The sequence below is a fragment of the Pinus tabuliformis genome, chromosome 3_1 (genome assembly GCF_031772625.1).
Source record: "Pinus tabuliformis cultivar Carrire ecotype Pingquan chromosome 3_1, CPIR1, whole genome shotgun sequence".
Lineage (NCBI taxonomy): Eukaryota > Viridiplantae > Streptophyta > Pinopsida > Pinales > Pinaceae > Pinus > Pinus tabuliformis.
This window is the reverse complement of record NC_142301.1, coordinates 117,001,692-117,026,459: the sequence shown is the minus strand read 5'-3', so window position 1 is coordinate 117,026,459 and position 24,768 is coordinate 117,001,692.

Genomic DNA, 24,768 nt, shown 5'->3' with positions numbered 1-24,768 from the left:
ATCCCTAATCTATAAACCCTACCCCTCTCCCAAGCACACAAAACCCTAATTCCCTCTACCATACACATGCAAAAATAAAAGCAAAAAGAAAAGATACATTTGCAAATAAAGAAAAGAGTCATGTGAAAATAAATGTTGATGTATATCTAAAGTCATGTACATAACCCCTACATGCCCTCGACAGCCCCTTGTGCATGAAAATCTTCCCTCTATGTTAAAACAATGTACATGTACTCCTTATCAAAAAAATTGCCTTATGATACACATGAAATCCTATAAGTAAATTTGGTGTATGGTTTCCCTATGTCCCTATTGATACATGTATGCTCCTTCCATGTTTACTATCACACATGTTTTTTGTCCCATATACAAACATCTTTGCAAATGATTTCCTAAATTCAAATACATGTTCCTATAAGCATGATCATTTGTAAAATTTCCCTTGAAATTCCCTGTTATTTTCATATATTCCCATTCCTTGTTAAGAAGTTCCCTCCCCTAACATTTCCCTCATGTTTGGTTCCCCTTGAAACAGCATAGATTTCAGCACTTTTGCAGGCAGAGACAACAGTTCATTTTGTCCACTTTGCTCCAAAACCATGTCAGAAACCGAAACTTATGAGCAAAGTGATGACCATTCATCATCTACAGAGGTTGAGGAACAGAGGAGGCCTCGTAGAGGAGGTAAGGGAGGACATCATAAGCGGGAAGAGCCTACTTCTTTGGCAGAATTACAGGCTTGTCCTTTGGCAGTGAATTGCTTCCGGTACATGTCTTGCTATCAGTTTTGTGAGAGGATCTCTCAGATTCAGCATCATAGAGAGTTGGCCCGCTTGTTTGTCTTACACCTCCATGATGGACATGTCACTCTTGCAGGGGTGAACTTCATATTGACACCTGAGGTGATCTCAGAGGCTACAGGGATACCAAATGTGGGTGAGGTGTGGCCTAAGCGCAGATTACTTGATTTTGTTCACTTTGAGCCCTATGTCCGTCCATCGTTTGTGAGACTGTTGACGGGTGTTTTCCCATTCAGATTTCTTCAGAGCGAGTATGCTCCCCTCATGAGACTTATCATGCATTACTTTACCTGTGAGGGCAGATTTTAACAGGTGTATTCATATCACATTCGCCTGTTGATACATTTCACCCGGGTGAGGATGATGAACCTCCCGGTCTTCTTGTTTCATAACATTCAGAGGATGGTGCCCATGTTGCAGAGGAAGACCCTGGCTCAGCAGTACAGGAGCCTTTGCCATTATGGTTTGATTCAGCTCATAGTCTCACATCAGTTGACTCAGTAGGGAATCTCATGGGAGGAGTTCATCTCCCGTGAGGTTTTCACAGTGCCACCTCAGCCACATTAGGAGGCCATTCATGAGGAGGGAGGACCATCTCAGCAGCCTGATGCTCCCGTCACCCGACATGTCAGCTCCACTCCTTTGGTCACCTATCAGAAAGGCCCAAGGGCCTTATTTGCAGTAGCTAGGCGAGTACTATCTCCACAGCAGATGGAAGGGGTCTCGCCTTCATCTTTAGATCAGCGAGTGTTATCTCCACATCAGGTGGAAGGGGCCTCGCTTTCTTCACCAGCACAGGCACAACAGAGGGGCAAAGAGCCCATCATTCATGAGGATCCGGTGATTGATCTCAAGGCCAGTTCTCCTAGCCAAGAGGCAAAGGAGATCATTCAGCATCTCAGGGCCGAGAATGATGTTTTGCAGCGGAGACTTGAAGGTGCCCAATGGACCATCACTTATCTAGAGCAACGGAACACACAGCTAGAGGAGGAGAAGGCGCTTGATGAGCTTTGGAGGATTCGTAGTGACCGAGTCCTAAACTGTAGGAGGCCCGGTGATCCATTGCCTGCTGATCGGGAGTCATTGCTCATTCAGGAGAATTCTCACTCGGATAGGCTGTTGGCTAAGGCCAACCAAGAGAAAAAGCTGCTAAGGAACATGAAGAATCATTATTGGGCGAGGATGCATGTTTGCAAGGCAAAAATGAAAATGTTCCAAAGGAGGTTGTCTGAGGCTCTTAGGCGGAAGAAGAAGACCAACCCCCTCCGTATCTTGGCCGAGGCATCCCTCAAGGATCATGGCACTCACTAGCATCATCTACAGCACAAATCCCAAAAATTTTGGAGAATTTTGGGTAATTTTGGTATTTTTGGGAAATTTACAGGTTTTGGCTTCTCAACGGGTCTCACCCCCGGTGAGACCCTTTGTCATCGTAGCTCCATTTTGAAAAAACTCAACATTTTTGGATTTTTCATGCAAAGTTACACATGCCTATGGATGGACTTGAGTTTTCATGGAGTTTTGGGCCTCCAAAAGGTCAAAATACAGCTAAATTTTGACTTTCTGCCCCTTTTTGAGCTGCAGAAGTAGTCTTGGGAGAATTGACTTTTGACTAGTAAAATGACCTCCTAATCCACAAATTCCGGTTGGGTTGGAAAGTCGACTCAGAGACCTTTCCAACGAGCTATCCTTCACCTCATTCTGACACCGGGAAGGCCTCCAAACAGGGCTCCAAAGTGCGCGACCCGTTGAGGAAGATGTGCGCGACCCGTTGAGGGAACTTTGCCAGATTTGACCAGTTCAGCTCAGAAATTGCAGTTTAGCTCCAGTTTGACTTTCTGAGGTCGATGGTGGTCCTCTTGACTATAATTATGACACTTTTTGGATACTTTTACTCTTGTTTAACTCTTCTAGAAGTTTCTCTCATGTAAAGGGTAAAAATTGACTGGATGAACTGATTTCCAAGTTTATAGAGGCAAGTTGTTTTGACTGCCTATTTTGTAGTGCTTAGTTTAGAAGTTGTTCAAACAGCTCCTAGGATAGTGAGCTCGACGCATGGAGGCAAGGAAAGAGGTTATATCATCTATATTATGTACTTTCTTGCTCATTTTCATGGTTGGACTCTTGAGGGAGAAGCTATCATTGTATTATCACTTGTATCTCTGCAATTTTTGGCTAAGGAAGACCAGGGTTTTGCAGTCATCTTTGGGATTCTTGTGGACTCATGTGTTGATGGTGTGTTTCTTCATGTTATTTTAAGCTTTGTTATGTGATTCATTTCCTTTCTATACTGCTGCATATTAAACAAATGAAGTGATAAAGTTAGAATTCATGCTTGCCATGCTCTGCTTTTAAATTTGTTTAATTTCTATGTTTTCTGCTATCTAAAGAGAATTCAAATCCATTGTTTGCTCTCTTTAGCTTTCTTATCTTTCCTCCTAATCATCCACTTCAGTTAAAGTCATCAATACAGGCTCCTACCTTGCCCCAGAGACCCCCCTGCAGAAACTGTGTCAAATCCCCGCACCCTAAATTGCAGTTCCTCAAATTGCCACCAAAAACCCAAAAAACCCCAAATCAACCTTAAAATCAGTTTACTAGCCTAATATCAGTGTTACCTTGATTGGTCATCTCTTCCTATTGAAAATTTACCGAGATTGACCGGAGAGAGCCTTCTCCTGCCCCGTAGGGCTAGCTACGAGGCTGAATGGTTTGATGTAGCTTTGAGATTTGCCTTTTCAGCCTGAGGTGAAATTTCAAGTGCTAACAGAGTCAATCTGCTTCGATCCCATTTGTTGCAAGAAAAAGATACACCTCCATAACACTTATTAAAATTAACATAGAATAAATCTTTCTATATAACTACCTCATTAATAACCCAATTAAGAAACAAGTCATCTACAATTTCACAACATGAATTAACAACTCATACTAATAATCCAAGAAATTATATGCTATCACATATAATAATATTCCAACTATAATTCTATCATTAAACAACACAATAACTTTATATAAACATATAAATATGAATCATAACATGACAATATAAATACATATAATCATACCATAATTAACTTTAACATAAAAACTAATTCACATGGAAATTTAAATTCTTTAATATAACCTTTACAAATAATTAGAATTAGGCACCTCCATGTTCTTTTTAAGGAGATTCTTAGCCCTTCTTACTGATTCAAACAAAAAATTATATGCTATCACATAAAATAATATTCCAACTATAACTTTATCTTTAAACAACACAATAACTTTATATAAATATGAATCATAACATGAAAATATAAATACATATAATCATACCATAATTAACTTTGATATTAACATGAAAACTAATTCACATGGGAATTTAAATTCTTTGATATAACCTTCACAAATATGTTAAACTAATTAACATGAATATTTAAATTCTTTAATATAACCTTTACAAATAATTAGAACTACACATCTCCATATTCTTTTTGAAAGGGATTCTGAGCCCTCTTGACTGATTTAATTAATTACTGCATTTTATGAGCCTTACTTCTCTCAGAAATAGTCAATACTCTCCAAGTTGTAGCCATGTCATGCCAATGGGAAAGGTTTCTCAAACCATAGCATATGGATGCCAAAGTGTTAAATAAAATTGATGGGAAGATTTCATATCCATACCACAAGTTCAACCTACATGAAATCAAACTTGAAGGAATGTATCCCTAGTAAGTTGGGTAATATTAAGGGTTTTATTTAAATCGATAGATATGGAAATATAAGATTATTCATTTTGTTTTTAAATTTAAAAATAGTTATTTTAATTAAATTCAAATTATAATTTTTTAATGTTTTAATTTTTTTAATAATTTTATTTTATTTTTGGGTTAGAGGATTTGGTAATTTGGTGGATTTCTTATTTTTGCATATTTTTACCAATATTATTATAATTTTTAGTTAAATGTTAAGTAGATAAAATATACTTCAATAAAATGGTATTATAACTTTTAATTAGAGATTAAGTGAGTGAGACATCTATTAGATTTCAAACATGCTACCATTAAATAAAAAATACATTAAAAATACATCTATTCATCGAGTATTCTAAACTTTTTAAACTAAATTAATTCATTATTATTTTTAATTTTGTCTTTAAATTTTATAAATACATAAAAATAAATATTGTAAATATTATAATCTAAATTTTTAATTAAAAAAATAAATATGTGAAATTTCAAAACTATTTAATGATAAATAATTAAAATTTAATTATAAATAAAATTAAAATATTATATTTAATTTTAAATTATATATTATAAATTCATTTTCCATTATCATAATTTTTTTAATAAAATATGTTTATTCTTTAAATAAAATTTAAAAATACTATTAAAAATAGTATTAGTCAATTTTCCTGCACCCTTAGATGGATATTCCATCTCAAAGTAATTCTCATCACTCTCATTGTATTGGAGCTAAAAATGGTGAATAATGTTACAACCAATTTACTAAAACTATCATTGATAAAATCGTGCATAATCATCAATTTATTAGAAATAAAGGAGAATAAATAATATTTTTACATAAGAGCATAAATCATTGTAAAATAGAATTATATGATAAATTATGACAAATGACGTGATGAAGAATGGTAGAAATGGGTGGAATAAGTGTTCAAAAGTGATAATAATAATGGCATATTAACGGCCCAACAAGTATGACATCCCTGCTTCCAATGATTTTGTGTTTTTCATAATCATAAAAGTGATAACCAAAATCATTAACACCATATCCAATAAAGGTACATTTCTTTGATTTTTTTCTCAAGTTTTTTCCTATTTTCTTTATAAATGTGGACAAAGGCTTCACAACCAAAAGTCTTTAAAAATGAGTAGTTTACCTTTTTACCTGTCCATGCCTCCTCTGGAATACCACCATCAAAGGAACTTGAAGGTCCTCTGTTTATTAGATAAACAGTAGTATCTACAACATCTGCCAAAAATTGTAAAGGCAATCCTGCATGCAATCTCATGCACCTTGCATGCTCCATGATTTTCCTATTCATCCTTTTTGACACACCATTTTCTTGTGGTGTTCCTAGAACTATCTTCTCTATCTGAATTCCATTCTCTGAACAGTACCTATCAAACTATTTGCTGCAATATTCACCTCCATTTTCTGATCTGAGACACTTTAATCTTTTTCCTGTCTCATTTTCAACCAAAGCTTTCCATTTATTGAAAGTATCAAATACATCAAATTTATTTCGAATACAATAAATCTAGGTTTTTCTTGTTGCATCATCAATAAAAGTAAAATAATAGTGAGAGCCACTGAGAGATGATACTTGAGCAGGTCCCCATACATCTGTATGCACAAGTTCTAATTTTTCGCTCTTCTTTTCTTTCCCAACTCTGAGGAATCTGACTCTCTTCTGTTTTCCATAAACACAATTCTCACATAATTTTAAATCAACATGCTTCAAACCTGGCAACAAATTTCTTTAGTGAAGAATCTGCATCCCCTTCTTACTCATGTGCCCAAGCCTAGGATGCCACAGTGTCGTATCTTCTCCTGTAGAGGTTAAAGCATTAACAGAATTAGAAATACCATTGCATAAACACAATGTACCAACCTTTTCTCCTTTTGCTATTACCGGGGCTCCTTTAGTGACCTTCCTGGTTTTAACTGTAAAATGAGTTACACAAAATTCACCTCCCAACTACCCAATTGAAATCATAATTTTCTTCAGATCTGGAACATGCCTTACCTCCTTCAACAACCATTGATTTCCGTTATGATGTTTTATGAAAATTGTACCCATTCCAATGATTTTATAGTGTTTATCGTCACCCAACCGAACCTATCCAAAATATCCTTGAACATAATCATGAAAATGTTTCCTATCAGGTGTGGCGTGGAATGAGGCCCTTGAATCTACCACCCACGCATCAATAATATTTTCTAATGAAAGAACCAAATCATGCAACACATCACCTGTCACATTCCCTTCATGATTGTTTTCTTGATGCGCCTCTCCTTCTTTTCGCTTCTGAGACATAAAGTATTTCTTCAGGTGTCCTTTCTTCCCACATTTCTAGCACACTATCCCCGATCTGGACTTGGATCTGCCTTTCCTTGACTTACTATGATATCCTGTGCTCTTTCCTCTTTCCATTTTTCTTCCCCTAGTCTCTGCAATCAAAGCATTACCTGATGTCTCACCAAAGCTTTTCCACCGCATTTCCTCGCTAAGGATTGCACCGACAACATCATCAAACTTTAAAGTACTAGATCTAGATACAGAGTTAATAATGGCCATAACTAAACCATTCTAACTTTATGACAATGAGCAGAAATAACAGAGCCCTAACTTCATCATCAAAAGTTACCCCTACAAAACTTAATTGACTGGTAACTGTATTAAATTCATTTAAATGATTAGCAACAGATCCACCTTTTGACATCTCATATTAAATAAACGCTTCATAAGAAATTCGTTATTTGAGGCCGAGGATTTTTCATATAATTTTTCCAATGCCAACATTAAACCCTCTGTCATCATTTCCTTTGAAATATTCGACGCTACCGACGCCACTAGGAACAACCATATTGTTCCAAGTGCCTTTCTGTTGAGAATATCCCAATTTGTGTTTGTGATACTCGTCGGCTTCTTTTCCTTTCTGCTTAATGGTTGGTACATATATTTCTTGTACAAATAATCTTCCATCTGCATCTTCCACAGCTAGTAGTTTTGGCTGTCAATTTTTTCGACCCTAAACCTACTATGTTTCGCCATTGCTCCCACTCGAACTAGGAACCCTTCTCTCCTGCGAGTTTATCAGCCAAATAGACCTTCGGCTCTTATACCAATTGTTAGAAAATTATATATTACAGAGCAATGGAACACATAAAATATATTGCAGAGATATAAACACAAAAAACACATAAAACAAGAGAGACACAAATATACATGGTTCACCCAATTTGGGCCACGTCCACGGAGAAATAGCCAGTCCTTACTTTTATATTATGTAGCAAAATGAAGAGATGCAACCTACAGCAGATTTGTTGTAATTCCCTCTTCGCTCTCACATAATCACCTCTCTCTTTCTCACTCAAAATACAGATCTACGTAGATGCAATACAATTCCCTCATATATAGCGAGGGGTTTCCTTCTAGGGAAAAAAAAAACCTAAATTAAACATAACTTCTAGTGTCAGATCTCCGCCTAATGAACAACCCAGATTGACTACGAAATTACAACATTTCACAAGGCAATTTTACATCTATTTTTAGCTTTGGGGGCGCTGCCACTGATCCCCCACTAGGGGGGGGGGGGCTCTCAGAGATCGCAACTGCCCCCTCTTGGACCCCCCTTGCAACGTATATTTTACGAGCGGCATTGCCACCACATTACGAACTGGGGTCCAATGTGGTGATACCTCTAAATAAAGAAGATAATCAGGCTCCACACCCAACAAATGGTTCGAAAATTCGCCCTTTCCGATGACCGAATTTCATGCATTGATATTCTTCCAATTTGTTGCCTTGGTAAACCTGCCACTTGGCCAAGTTTGACCCAAACTTTGACCAACTATAACTTGACCATATGAACTTCGATTTGAGTTTCATTTTCACCATTAGAATTAGGGTGACAAGAACTATGACCTGATCCTTGTTTCACTTCCATCCAAAGATTTGAATTTTGAGCTATTTTCAAGGCAACTTGTATTTTTGGATCCTCCCATATCATTCCTCCTGACTAAAGAGATTTTGGACCACCAAAAGCTTTATCAGTTAATTGGAAAGTGAGGTAATTTCTCCCTCACTTTCTCCTTCTCCATCCATCAAGCCTTACTTGGATGCATTCCTTTGAAGCCAATCAGAAGATACTCCACGTCTTCTCGTCATGAAATCATGGTCGTCCTATCGAGAATGATGTCCTATGGTATCTTGTCCAAGTATTCAGATGAAAAATCATCCACTGTAGGAACCTATCCAACCTCTTTGGTGTCTATGATCAACGGAGGTTCATAAAACTTTAAGTTATCGACATTCATCACAGAGTACATATGCATGTATGTTGGAAAATAGAGATGAAAAGATGTGTCTCCGATCTTCTCCAATATGGTGAATGGGCCATATCATATTAGTCACAACTTATTTCCTTCTCCTTTCATTCTATCTTTGCTTATGTGGAGACACACTTTGTCTCCAACCTGGAACTGGTAATCAACTCGGTGATTTTCATGTCGGGCTTTGTATTGATCTTGACTCTTCTCTAACTTCTCCTACACTTCCTGGTGAATTAACTAAATTTGCTGAATGAACTTCCGCGCTTTGTCCCTCTCATATTTCCCACTGGAATCTTCATCTCTCCCAAAAACCATGTCTAAGAGATCCTTTGGTAAATAACCAAAGCATGTCTATAACAATGAGCTCTGCATGGATGAATTCACTGCTCGGTTGTATGCATGTTGTACATAAGGAAGTTTCTCATCCCACAACTTGGGATGCTTTCCACAATAGCCTCGAAGTAAGTGTATCAATGTGTGGTTGACAACCTCTATTTTTCTGTCTGTCTGTGGATGAAATGTATTGTTTCTCTTCAACTTGGTGTCCATCATTCTCCACAAACTCGTCTAAAACTCTCCAAGAAATCGAGTGTCTCGATCAAACACAATGGATGTGGGAAGCCCAAAGTGGACCCATAAAAATTGGAAGAAGAGATGAGTAGTCTTCTTTGAAGTGACCTACTTTTTACAAGGCATTAATACACACATTTTGCTAAATCAATCCACAAAGACATGAAAATAGTCATGTCCTATCCTAGACAAAGGAAAACCACCTACAAAACCCTTCAACACACTTTCCCATGGATGACTCGGAACAGGGGGTGGTGTGTAGAGCCCCATTTTTCTATTAATGGGCTTGCTAACTGAACACAACACACATCCCTTTACATATCGAGTCACAATAATTTTCGTGCAAGGCCAATAACACAACCTCTGCAAATGACACAAATTTTTCCCTACACCAAAATGACTTGACACAAGAGAGGTATGTGCCTCTCTAATTACATGTATTCGTTCATTAGTGGGGATAAAAAATTTTCCAAGATGATACAACAACTTTCCCTGCAAATGGTAATTATCCACCTGCGATCCATGAGTTAGCTTTTCATAAATCTCCATAAAATCATCATCATCGACATATTGTTCAACATAAATTTCAAAAGATAAAGAGGCATTTTGCAAAACTATAGATGCAGAAATAGGAGGGCGAGAAAGCATATTTGCCACTTTGTTTCTGGTTCCCTTCTTGTATTTTATTACCAAGTGAAATTGTTGAAGGAATCCCATCCATCTGAAATGACACACCTATTGAAGCTTGGTCTGCGACTAAAGGTACTACAAGAGCTGGTGATCTATGTGAATAGTTTTCTCCTTGCTGATAAAATAGTCTTTCCACTTCTTCACGCTTTGAACCAAGGAATATAACTCCTTGTAATATGTGGTATAGTTCATGACAACTTAGGAGAATTTCTTTGAATGGTAACATACGGGTTTCCTCTGTTGCATCAAAACTGCTCCCATGGCGTCTCTGCTAGCATCGATCTTGATCTCAAAAGGCTATTAGAGGCCTCGTAAGGCCAAAACGGGTGTGGTGATGATCATTTCTTTCAGTGCATCAAAGTCTCTTTGTTTCTTTGCTCCCCACTGAAAGGCTTGCTTCACACTCGTCAATGCATGTAAGGGGGATGAAATGGTGGAGAAGTTAGAAATGAACCTTCTCCAATATTGTACTGCACCCAAAAAGCTATGAAACTCTGTAACATTGGTGGGTTTAGGCCACTTTACAATCACATCAATTTTAGAAGGATCTATTTTCAATTGTCCACCACTGACAATGTGACCTAAGTAAACCAAAGAGGTCTTCCCAAACTCACATTTTGACATTTTTACATACAATTTTTCCTTTTGCAAAACATCAAGCACTTTTTTAACATGACACACATGATCATCCCATGTCCTATTATAAACAAGAATGTCATCAAGATACACAAGTAAAAAATAATCAATAAAAGGCATGAAAATATCATTCATCACCCTCATGAATGTGGCCAGAGAATTGCACAGTATGAATTTCATCACCAGCCTTTTAAACAACCCTTATTTCATCTTGAATGCAAATTTCCATACATCCTATTCTGTAATCCTGACCTGATGATAACTAATACACAAGTCCAATTTTGTTAAATAGATATCATTTTTCAATTGATCTAACAAATCATCAATGCGAGGGAGAGGGTATCGATTATTCACCATTCTTTTGTTGAGTGCTCTGTAATCCACACATATCCAACGTGTGCCATCCTTTTTTGGCACCAACACAATCAGTGGGCCACATGGAGAAGAACTCTGTCTTATGACCCCTTGGTTCAGCAATTCCTATACCTGCTTCTTTATCTCCACCATATCGATAACTAACAACCTGTACATACCAATGTTCGGTAAAGGAGCATCTTGTTGCAAGTGAATCTCATGTTGGATTTCACGCTTTGGAGGAAAATCACTTGGTTCTTGAAAATCCCATCATAGTTAGAAAAAAATTCATGCGATTCCTTTCTATGAGTGGGATCAAAACCTTGGAAAGCTTCATATGTATGGACATCTTTCACTCTCACAACCATGAGCATACACCCTTTGCTGGAATTAATCGATCTCTTCATTTGATTTGCACTTACAAGACTCACACTAACTTTGGTGCAATGAGCTCTAACAATGTCTTCTACCCCATAGTTCATGAGGTGATAATTGTTTTCATGGCGAAATAAAAATTCTTTCCTATCATACAAATACAGACTCCCTAATACAATAACACAGATATCCAAGGGTATAACATCAAGATCAACCTCATCAACTAGTTTGGATGTAATAAAAAATCTAGCTCTCCACTGCTTGGTTACATGTAATTTTGCTTTATCACACACCCAACCAAGCAGGTATGGTTTCAGATGAGGCTTGGTATCTAAGCCTAACTTTTTAACCAAGGATTCCAAAATCAAATTTCCTTGTGAATCCAAATCAAACAAGGTTTCCACTTTAGTATGTTTAATGATGACTTGAATGTGGAACAATTCAGTTCTCTTTCGTTCATTAACAAGAAGCTCATTTAAAGAACTTGTACTTGCATGTGATTTAGAATTTTTATTACACTCTTGTGATCAATGTCTCATCACCAGAATCAGATCCAAGGTCTTGTTGTGCGATTTCCACTTTCTCTTTCTTCCCCTTTCCTCCAAATCTCTTTGGTTTCAACTTCGGATGCAATTTCAAAAAATATTCATCATTGTGGTCTTCCTTCTTACAATGTGTGAAATATGGCTTTCCTCCTTCCACTTTCTTGGTTGTAGCTACCTTTTTGTCCTTTCCCTTGCCTTTTCCCTTGAACTTTCCATTATGAGGTTTAAAAGATGATTTCTTTGGCTTCTCTTCTTTATCATTCTTGCTCCTACCTTCAAGATGAATTCCCTTTGCATTGGTTGCATCAATAGTAGTAGGCTCAAATAATAACAAAGAATGTCTTATGTAACTATGTAAAGCACCAATATATTTTTTTATATTTTCGAGTGAATCAAGTGAAATGCCCAAATTAAATGTTTGTTTTCTAAACTCTTTTGTAAAGCTTTGCACATTTTGACCCTTTCCTTGTCTTAAATATTGACATTCAATTAGAGCCTTTTGTCAACAACCCAAAGGATAAAACTGATCTTTTAATGAAAAAAATGGACCAAGAAGAAAGGAGATTACCCATGTTTTTTCTACCTTTATGTAACTTTCTCTTCCACCAAATGAGAGTGGTGCCACTCAGCTGAAGAGATGCTAATTGGATATTTGCCTCATCTTCCTCAATCTGTTGAATCTGATAATAAACCTTGATCTATCTAATTCAATTATTAAGTTTCTCTACATTACATTCTTCATTATATGTGGGAAAATAAAACTTTACATCTAGCTTAAAAAATGGCTTCTTAGATGTATTCCTATGATGCCTATTAGAGTGATGAGAAGAAGAAGTAGAAGACTAATTGTCACTGGAAGATGGAGAGGGAGGAGGCTCTTCTCCATCACCTCCATGATTTACCGATGCATCGTCATATGACTCTCTTCTTGAGCTTGATTGTCTTCTCATACTCTTCAAATAGCTTGTCAAATTTCTCTGCCATGTTGTAGAAATCCTTGTGATAGTTTCACTCTTCTTCCCATCAAGCTTCCCCATATTCCATGTTCCGTCTTTGTGGTTCACGACCCACTTCGAGATCAAAGGACTTAATTTTCCCTTCACCTCTTTAGAGCTTGTTCCTGGTTAGAATTCACTCATGCAACTCGCATCAAGAAGACATTCTATGATACCAACCTTTATCCGGATCTTTAACTTCAAAGATGCAATCAAAATTGCATATAAAAGAGAATATTAACCAAGTAACTTAAAAACATATCAAAAAAAGCGAAAAAACATAAGCAAACATGAGATCAAGACACAACAATTTGATTATCAAGTTCAACCAATGTGGGCTACATTTCCGGGCCCTGCTCACTAGTGGGGAGGTCTTCTTTTATTAAGTGGAATCAAATAAATCAGTTACAATAAACTTTATAAAATGACTCATATACCTCCAATCCAGATGATGGCCTGAAAATGGAGATCTCATTTGGAGAAACGGACATCACCACTGAATTCCTAGCACGAAAACGTGTAAAATCAACTATAAACTTTCCCAATTCTGACACTGTCACCTCTGGCCCTCTAAGGGAATCTTCAAGGAATCTTATTGACGTCCTCACTTAGGGTTCCAACCCTTAGACCTACTCAAGGTTCTGCTTGGCTCGTGGTTCTACATGTACAAGGTCTAACATTCACCCTCCGCTTCGTTGACTACTGAGAAAATTATTAGAGTTTAAATACTTGGCGATGGGCGGAGCCACCAAGGAGTGAGCCTGTGACTTGTTGGTGGTGGAACCGAATAGGTGGGAGGAGGTCTTGGTTTCGAATCCACCAACTTCCCATAATAGTTAACTATTTTTTTTAATTGGTTCCAATGGAATTTATGTATATACATGTTTGTTGTTTGGTGGTTGGATAACACATGGTCTTTGGCAGTGATTCCAATCCATAATATTCCGCCATGTCTAACTTAGAGGTTCTGGATAGGGGTTGGGCGGGTCCGTCGGGTGTGGACTAGTCACCCCATTCAATATAATTAAATATGTGTTATAAATAATATAACCGTTGAGGGGTGGCGGGGGTGGTGGCCTGCCACCCTAATTTTCTTTATATATATATTTTATATATATTAAGCCCCATTAGTTAAAAGCTTCCAACCAGAAAATAAGGGATATTGGAAAAATTAAAGATTCAACAAATTCTCCCTTTCTGGTGGCTAGATTTCGTGCACTGGGATTCTACCGATTTGTTGCCTCGTTAAGCCTACCACTTCGCCAAGTTTGACCCAAAATTTGACCAACTATAATTTGACCGTACAAAATCGGATTCGAGTGTCATTCACACTGTTGGAATAAAGATGATGAGCAATACGATGTAGTCCTAGTTTCACTTCCATCCGAAGAATTTTAATTTTGAGCTATTTTCAAGGCCACTTATATTTCTAGATCCTCCTAGATCAGTCTGAAAGGGGATCTAGTATGAAACTAGACCTAATCCTAACTAAAATGTCTAGAAGGTCATGGTCAAGTGTAATGAAATTTCCAATGAATCCACCGTAACTATTCTCGACCTGTAGTCACAAAGATATGTCTGATTAAAACCAACATAAAGAAAAGTGAAACAAAAAAAATAAGATCTTGAATAGCTTTCACGAAAAATTGAAGGTCTTTCCTATCAGCAAAAAGATGTGTCATCGCAACTACTTCTAGCCAACTCACAATCTTACCTTTTAAAAAAAAAACATAATCAAACAAACCTCAAACACCGCTTATGAATGCTTCTTCATTTGAATTGTCCTCCTTAGCAAGCATGAGAAAAGATTGATGCTTGTTATTAACAAAAGGGCCAGCTAAGTATGATAATTGCAATTGCTGATAGATTGGATCATGAAATTTGAAACAATCCTCTTTAAAAGACTAAAATCCTTAAAAAGATGAATTTTCAATTAAAGGTATGGGATCTCGATGAGAATATTGTGAGGGAAAATGAATCTGACCATGTTTAGAAGGCTTGTCAAGATAGTGAGGGCCTAACATAACCATCAACAAAGACTGAAGTGCCTCAACTACTTGACAAGTATCCAAATGATGAGATAAATATTAATTAATGTGAAACAACTATCATCGGATATACTGGGGAGAAATGATAAGTTGAATGACAATTACTAAAAAAAGTGTTATAATTAGATGGTCCAATTAAAGCATAAGATTTTGGATTAATAGATAATAAAGATAGGTTAATTTGAATAGATTTGCAAATTTTTTGAATAATAGAATCACCTTCCTCGTATGATGAATGTAACAAACCATTCCCTTCTAACTGGTAACAAAATGGAATAACATCATAATAATCGAAAAAATTGAAAAACAATGATGAAACCAGTTAGGATGTAGTGGGTGAAAAACAGGAACTTGATTCACCAAATAAATTAATCATTTCGTGACACTCAAGAGGGTTTCTAGTGCAATGAATAAAATGATTAGCAGTACAACATTCACAAGAAAAACTAGGAGCTGATTATTTCCAAAAGAAATTGACACTTTGTCTAATTTTGATCTTTAAGATGATCAGCTTCATAGATCTATGCATCCATGAAAGGTATACATCCTAAACCTGAATTTGGCACAATATATTTGCATGAAGATGAACTAACTAAATTAGAATCTTCAATCCGATCAAAAAACAAATCTTGAAAGTTAGAAAGGATATATCTGAAATACCAAACTACCTTCAAGAAAGAATTTACATCTAGTGAAACCATGCAAAAAACAAAATTGTGATGAAAACCATATCTGACTTAGTTTGTGGATCTTATGAGAGTTGTGAGATCTTGACATAACCATCAGCGAAAGTTGAAGTTCCTTGACTTCCTGACAAGTACCAAAACTTTCAATGATTGTAAAATAACATTTGGAAAATTGAATCAGATCACGCGTGGTGTGAGGATAGCTACTACCAATGATTTCAATAAGACCACTACTATCTGAATGGTAACCAGCTTATCACTGATTTGATCAGATTTTACAACTTCAGCAACAAGATTGATCAAGTTAAAATATTCTTCTAATTGAACATATAAGGATGGATAAATTGGATAAATCTCATGAGTAACCCGAATAGAAGAATTTCCTTCATGCAAAATTAGAAATGGCAAGGGATAGAATGTATACTCAATGAATTGATTGATCACTTCTTCATAATGGATGACCTTAATACCTTATGAAAATTCATAATTATTCTTATTTGGTGGGACATTAGAAGAGAAATCCATATAAGAAATAGGACATAAGGAATGAGGAATTGAAGCAAAAGCTTCCATGAAAACATCTTTGATCGAAATAGACTCTTGATCTAAATCTTTCAATTCAAAATTTTCTTCAGAAACCAAAAGATAAGTAGGTACACTTGGGTATTAATCATCATAAACATCAATTGAATCATCATCGCCATAATGATGGCTGCCCAAGACTTTATATTGATTAATAAAATTGATTTCATTTGATTGACTACCAAGGTTACTAGATTCAAAATCAGCCAAGAATTAAGGAGAAATATCTTGACATAGAGGGTTTTGAAAGAGGAAAGAGAGATCAAAATTATCTTCACCTTTCTACTCCTATACCTTTGTAATATAACCACCTTGCACTTAATCACAATTTGAACTAGAAACTTGAAAATAGAGAGATTATAAAGAACTAGTTGGTGGAGTAGATTGATCAAGCGGATCAAGTTACAAAGAGTCATGGCATGTAGATGATAGATGATAGGTGTCCCTTGAAGAAGTAATACTTTCAATGGAACCAAATTCAAGGTTGGGGTTAAGAGTGCTAATATTATCTTGAAGAATGGAAGTATTAGTCTTCACCCTAGTCTCCATGAACCATTCCAAGGTTTCCTCCATTGGATCTAAATCATGGGAAGTGGATGAAGGTTGAAGAGATGAATCAACAATCTGATTTTCATATTTTCTTATTTGAATAGGTTCAACATACGGAAAAGAAAAAGGAGGAGGAAAATGAATGAAATGAATGGTAGTTTCCTCCTCTGAAATTAGTGGTGTCTCATGTATTTGAAAAGTTGGTAGAGAATAATCATCAAGGGGGTTCAGACTCACCATGTAAAGATAGATAAACCAAATGCTCAAAATTTTATTTAAATAAATCCCAATCCATATATTTTTTAGGAAATTCATAAAAAGGGTGAAGGAATCGATTATAAAAATTCTCAATTGATTCATTAGGCTTGATCATTAATTGATTAATCCTTTTAAGAACATATTAGTAATCATACATATCAAAGGAATGATGAATTGATCAAATGAGTGGATGGAATAAAATGGTAAGGTATGACACCATCAATTAACTCGGCCTTCAAGGCTTAGGAAGAAAAGTATAAGAGAATCATATTCAAAATAAATTTAATAAAATTCACAAAAATAGAGAAAATTAGAGATGCACTCAGCTATGGATATTTCACCCTCGCCATTAAATTTCAATTGAGACAAGTTGTAAAGAGACTCATCAGGTATTGAAAGATTACCATCATATTTATTAGTGAATCACCCCATGAGTTTGATTTGGGGATAAGACATTCAAGGTAAGAGATTCGAAACAGACTCAATGGGTAGAACTTGTCATCTGGCCTTCCTTCTAGTGCCACCTATTGATGGTGCTGAAAATCCATCAACTAAGGGGGTCTTGTTATAGATCCATTTAGTCACATCATCTCCAACCTATAGATCAGTACTATTAGGGCCCATCAAACCATAATTCAGTTGTTACATGCCCTAACTGAATTCAACCATCAGAATGCCTCATTCCCAATAGATTCCATGACTGAAATCATCCAAAAACTACCTATAAGAAGATCAGCGCAGGTAGGCCTTCATTAGGGTGCACTGTAGTGCAGTACAGTACACTGCTTGGGTGCTATACAATGCACTTGAGCCCTCTTTGGCCTATGCTGGGCAAATATGAGCGAAATTTCATTAGGGTTTGGGAATATTCTTATCCATTGGATGCATGTAGAAGCTTCCCAAGTTTATCTACTCCTTTTAGCTCGAATTTGGATGAGGTAGGGAGTTAAGGAACATCAATCCCTTTATCCCTTCCTCCATGGAACTAAATTCTAAGTTTGGGAGGGCATTCATTATCACCATTTATGGCATAACTTCCTTCATTCACCTATAAAAAGACCACTCATCTAAGTGATCAAGGGCTGGAAATCATTGAATTATACGGAGATGCTGTTAGTATGAGAATTGAGTTGGTTTCAAGTATTGTAATGATGTCAAAATGTCTTACTTGTTATGAGGAGAGGATGGGATTGAACTAGAGGAGTGATACTAAATCAAGCAAATTGTTTTGTAACTCTTCCTTTTACTAATAAAGTGTTCAAAGCTTTTTCCATTTGTTTGTATTGTCCATTGATTCTTTCATATGTGTATTATGAACTTGATTCCATTCTATGTTTAATCAATAGATCATTATCATATGCTTTGATCGATTTTTGTCTTCTGTCTGTGTGCAGGTACTTTTCAAGCGGATTAAGTACGGAAAGGAGCGATAAAATTGGTCAAGGGAGATAAGGAGTAAGCGAAAGCTATAGGTAGGCTTCTTTACTATCTTATTTAATCTATTGGTTATAGAAAAGGTAGAGAATGCTTTGCACTGTTGTTCTAGACTTAGCTACTAGTCTAGGGGTTTAAGCGTTTATCCATAGACACTAAAACTTCCCAAACAAATTGGTGACTCCACTAGGGATCGATCATCCATCTTAGTAGCTTATCAGCCTCTTAGGACATTTCTACATACTGTACTTGTGGTCGTTGATTGAATTTCAGTTTGATTTCATAAAAAATTGAGTCAAAACTATTTCAAATTGCCTTCAGAAATGGCTTACTATCACCAGTGCAGCCCAATGAAGGACACAGTGCGTTGCAATGCACTTCATGCATAGAACCAGTGCACTAAAGTGCATTTCTCTCACTCTAGCCTGTGTTGATCCCTTGAGGATCAGTTTCCCATCTAGGAGCTGAAGTTTTGTGCCAATTTTCTCATGTTTGAATGATTTTCTGAATGTCAATGATGTCTTGTCTCTCAAAATAGTTTTTCATCTCCTTACCTAGCTCTGCTTAGACTAGGATTGATAAATGTTTCTTATGTATTTAGTTTTTCATTTTCAATCTATAGTCGAAAGTTAGTTTTTGGTTGATTGATCTTTGTCGAAAGGAAGTGTCATAAAATCGTCTTTTCCTTCGAAAGTTGAATTGTTGTAAAGTCATCATTCATGAAAGATCGATTGATTGATGTATGCATATGATTAGTCTTTTCGTTGAAAGTGTCGTAATTCCTCATTTATTTGAAAACAAAAGTATCTTTAACTCTTCCTTTCCTTGAAAAGAAATTGTTGCAAAATTGTCATTTTTATGAAAAGAGTTTATTGATCGATTGTGCATTAGTTTTCCTTTTTGTTTATTCACATTAAGGGGAATCAGATAGAAATGCATGCATATTGCATTGAAAAAGTTTGTGTGTGTTGATACGAATAGTGTAGGGAATTTTATTTAGATTGTTCTCTTTGCTCTTTGATCAAAAGAAATCTGATTGCTCTATCCCTAAGTTACTAGGATTTTCATTGTTAAATTGAATGGAAATAATGCGTATCATGATAGTTGCATTCCTAAGAATTTCAGAATACATCACGTGGTGAACTTGAAAGGAAAATTCCTAAGCAATATCAACTTAAAATAAACATCAATTTACCTAATGGAGCATTGTCATTAACGAGAACATTTAATGGTTCTAGGCTAGAGAAGTGTTCCGGAGTCATAAAACAAAGCAACTATCGCTAACTTGTCTGCAATACATCCTTAGTGTGATACCTCATTCCATGTACATGAGTATATCGTAGCTCATCCACGTACCTTCGGGTATATAGGGTGGTGTTACAATACGTAAAGTATATGGGAATGTTCTCACTGTGCGTTTTTGCATTAGACATCGCTTATACGGACTAGGCCTCCACGTACCTTCAAGTATATATAGGAGGACAACTCTAGGTTTCTATCCATCCTTAAGTAACCAAGTCGGCCACCTTGTAAATTGTGATACACCGAACACAACATTCAAGGAGATTGCCTGCCCGTACTTCTTGGTTTGCCACTAGGTATTCTGCAGTTCACAGTTGCTTGGTAAAACTTTTGCCTAATACACCCATTTTTGTTTATTTCTTTTTTGATAATAAAATTAATCAGCAATCATGGGGAACATCAACCTATACCCCGTCGTTCGCAGAGAACAACGAGAAAACCGCCTTTTCCTCCCGAAGTGACACCAATTCGGGAAAAGCGGTCTCGCTTAACTGAGCCTAATACATCAAGAACTCCTAGTTGTTCATCTTAGTTATCTGAATCATCTATTTCGGTAAGTACAGAGGCTCCAATTACTCCAACTATTTCTGGCACATCTGTTCCTGAAAAGGAAGTTTCAAAATTCCCTGAGGACATTAGCACTGATCCTAGTGAAATAGTAACCGAAGATGTTCAACCACAAGTTGATTCTCAACTTGAAATTTCTCAACAAGAAAGTACTTTTGAATTGAATCAGTTCAACCAGAAGTTAATCCAAAATCTATCCCAGTTCAAACAAAAGTTACATCTGAACGTGAAGTTGTTCAGGAACCTCTTTCTGAAACTGTTGTTCATTTACCTAAACATCTGGACTTCAAATTTGAACATTCAGAAGTTGTTACTTTACCAGAAGATGATCAACCAGTTACCCCTTAGACATTAGTAACTATTGAAACTTAAACTTCATCAACACCAAAAATATTTTATGGACCTGACAGTGAAGTTCTTCCACCAGGTTTAATTGCTATAGAGGAGGAATTGGAAGAAGATTCCACACCTGGAACCCCGTTTCACTTTGGAACTGGGCTTTATCTTTACCCTAATACTCCTGATTTTTTTGCTTCATTTGATCCTGCTTCTTTTCAAGTACCTGTCAAATCTTTAGGAAAACTTTTGGGTCAGTTAACTATGGTTGAACAACTGTCAACATCTTACACTGTATCATCTGATGCAGTTGCAGCAAAATCTTCTGTTGTAACCTCTTCGATGTTTTCTACCACACCTGAGTCGCACTTGTATGGTAAATCGTCCATCCCAGTTGGTTACCAATCATTATATGAAACCCACTCAGGGGTTGCTTCTACACCATGGTCATCACCCATGTCATCAACCAAAATTTTACCTGGTTCTTCTCTAATGGGAACTCAACAGTTTGATCCTGCATATCAGTATCAAGCTAGGAAATCTGGTCAACAAAGACCTATGTATCCACTAAATACTAGATTGCCACCATATGGAGAGCAATATGCTTATTCACCGTATCCTCCTTATTCCGGGGGACTACCATATGGTAATATCCCATAGTATTAAGGTCAATTTGGAGTTAGAATTTGTCAATGGCAACCAACAATGTCAGTTCAACCAAGGCTTGTGTATCCAACACAACCAATGCAAACTGTGTCAGCTATTCCTACTACACCTGTCGTTACTACTGTATCACAGTCACAAGTTCAAACTATTGTGGCATAACCTGTACAAACTGATCCTTCTACCTTGCAATCACAAGTTTCAAGTCAAGAAGTTCAAGTTCCTCAAGTTGTTGTACAAAAACCACTTGTTTCTGGAGTTCAGCGACAACCTCAGGTTGCTGTACCCTTATCTAGATTAACCCAGGCTTACACTGGTATAGTTTATTCACAATTTGGCCAACCTTTCATTGCTGGACAATAACAACCGTTAAATCCACAATAATTGTACCAACAACAACAATAGTTGATTCAACAACCGTGGCAGCCTCAATTTCAACAATCCCAATTCTAGCAATTCCAACCCTGATTTGGACTTGTTGCATAGGCTCAACCTGGTTTTGGTCAATCTCAAGCTTACCAAGGTCCTGGTCAACAAGGCTTTGCAGGTTATGGACAACCACACATTCAACCTGGTTATCAACAACCACCTTGTATTGGTTTTTTTCAACAACCATACCAAGGTTACCAAATGCAGGTGCCCTATGTCAGTATGCAAAGACCTATTGCTCAGGCAATTCCATCATATCTCGGGTATGCTCAACCTGACTTGAATCAAAAGTTTCCGTTTGTAGCAACTTTAGAATTACCAGATTCAAATCGGCTCACTAATGATCCAATCTTATATAAACCTTGGTGGCCAATAATTCCGTGTAAGTTACCATCTGACATTCCGAAGTTTAACGAAAATCCTGGAGAAGACCCATCAAATCATGTTATGACCTTTCATTTTTGGTGTTCATCAACTCCTTAAATGACGATTTGGTCAGACTTCGTCTTTTCCAAAGAACACTTACTGGTCCAGCTGCTAAATGGTACATTGAATTACCAAGAGCTTCTTTCGATAATTTCACCGCTTTAGCCACTACTTTTTTGACCCACTTCTAGTCACCTATCAGATATGAGACTGGAACGGAACTCCTAACCAACTTTAAACAGACTATTGCTACCCATATATCAGATCATATTCATGAGTGGCGGCGTCATCGTCGAATGGTTAAGACATATGTTCTCAATCATATTTTACCTAAGTGGTTCATAAAATCCTTGTTGCCATCAATCAATGAGGATGTGGGAAAAGGTGGAGTTTTCACAGAAGAGCAAGTCATTTCTTGTGCCCAATACTTGGATTTGATTTACACACAATCCAGCACGCTTTATGATAGAAATTCCCAATGCACCTTGACCAGCTTTCACTGTTCCACCTCCTCCACTATTGAGTAAGGACTCTAATGCCGATGACGGTGTGATCGGCTCTTCAAGCACATAGTCAGTAGGAAGACCATCTGGTCAAACTCTTTTTGTTTCCAATCAAATTACCAATGCATCAGAAAATACTCTTGCCTCGAGATTAATGCCGTGTCATCTGAAAAAGGAAAAAATCCAAAGAAACCAACGAGCAATAAAAAGGGGAAAAACAAAAAGAAACAAGAAAATTCCCCTCCAAAGAAATCATCTGATTCCTCTACTTCGGCAAGGAAATCTCGTTATCCATGTCTGATATGTAATGACGAGCATTTTAAAGAGATTGTCCATATCACTCTAAGGTCTCTAAACTTTTAAAGACTTCAAATACATCGGCAACGTTGACAAATCTGTTTCCAACCCTGAAGACACATTTGGTTGCAACAGACCATGCTTCCACATCCCAAGTACTCATGTTATCCATCACAAAGCCACAAAATGAAGTTTTGGTGTCAATAAGAAACAAATATTACGGAAATCCATTGTCGTTGAATAATCAGGCCATTGATCAACCTAATCCTTCGACTTCGACTTCATCTGAAGTTGTTCCACCCATTGTACCTAAATTGACAATAAAACCACCAAAGGGAGTTTTTCACAAATTGACATTCAACCCGAGCTTAAGCAGCTCAAAATTATAACATAGTGGAAGATCTTGCTCAATCACCTTCTGCTATGTCGACACTCGAGCTGTTGCAAAACTGTCCCTCCTAGAAGCAGGCTTTACTATTACCAATACGCGGAATAGATCCCGTGGATTCAAATCTTTTGGTTTTTAACCATGCAGGATATTCACCATAATTACTGGCACAATTAGCTTTCCTAATCCAAGTAAAAGCTCTCAATAAGAATGTTCACTCAACTATTACTGATGAGGAGGCATCTACTTGCATTATGTCCATGAGTTGCTAGAAAAAACTTGGTTCACCACCGTTGTCATGATCACCAACCACGTTGAAGGCTTTTGATGGAAGAACATATACTCCATGTAGGATTTTGAGTAACCTTCAAATCGAACTTGGGGGAAACTGGTTACTGTTGAAGTTGAGGTAGCTGACGAACCCCTCAATTACAACATTTTACTGGGAAGGCCTTGGGTATATGCTATGGTTTCTATGGTTTCCACGTACTTTCGTACTATTGCATTCCCTTTTAAGGGTGGAACCACAATCACTAATCAGCTAGCCTTCTTTTCCAATATTTCACAGGCTACAAGAAGCATTCCGTTGGTACATGGACCCCCACTGTCAGGTCAGTGTTGGAGTAGGTCTCTTTAAAGATACTTCCCTAATGGGCACTTTTACCCTCCTGTCACCATCTAATTTGGCAGAAGTGGCAAGAGTAGAGACTTGCAACATGATTTCCTCCACCTCATCTAATTTAAGGAGGATTCCCAACCAAGTTGAAGATGATAGTAATATGGAGGTATTGTTGTTAAGCCCCATTGAATCATCATAGCAATCAATCTTTTGGGCTTGTGAGGTAAACCCAAATCCGCACTCAACATTTGTATGGGTAGATAGGTCATTAGAATATGGTACCTCTTCGGATCCTTTTTCACGTATACATTCTACGGATGAAGGAATCGTCCAATCAATGATGATAGGAGAGGAACCGTGGGAAGATTATCATTATCATTCCCATCTTCCAGATGACATCGAAGATTATTCAAATAAACTAAACCACCCATCAATCGTTGATTTCTTGTCGAATTCTATTAGAGTAGATGTTGTAGATTCTAAGCGTAATTTGTCAAACATAGAAGGAATTATTTCTATAAACATTTCGACCAAGCCTAACATTGTAGAAAACATTCATGTCAGCGAATCTTGTTCTCCATTGGAACTTGATAATTATCGTGCTCTTTTCCGTGAATTTAGAGATATTTTTGCATGGTCTTATGAGGAG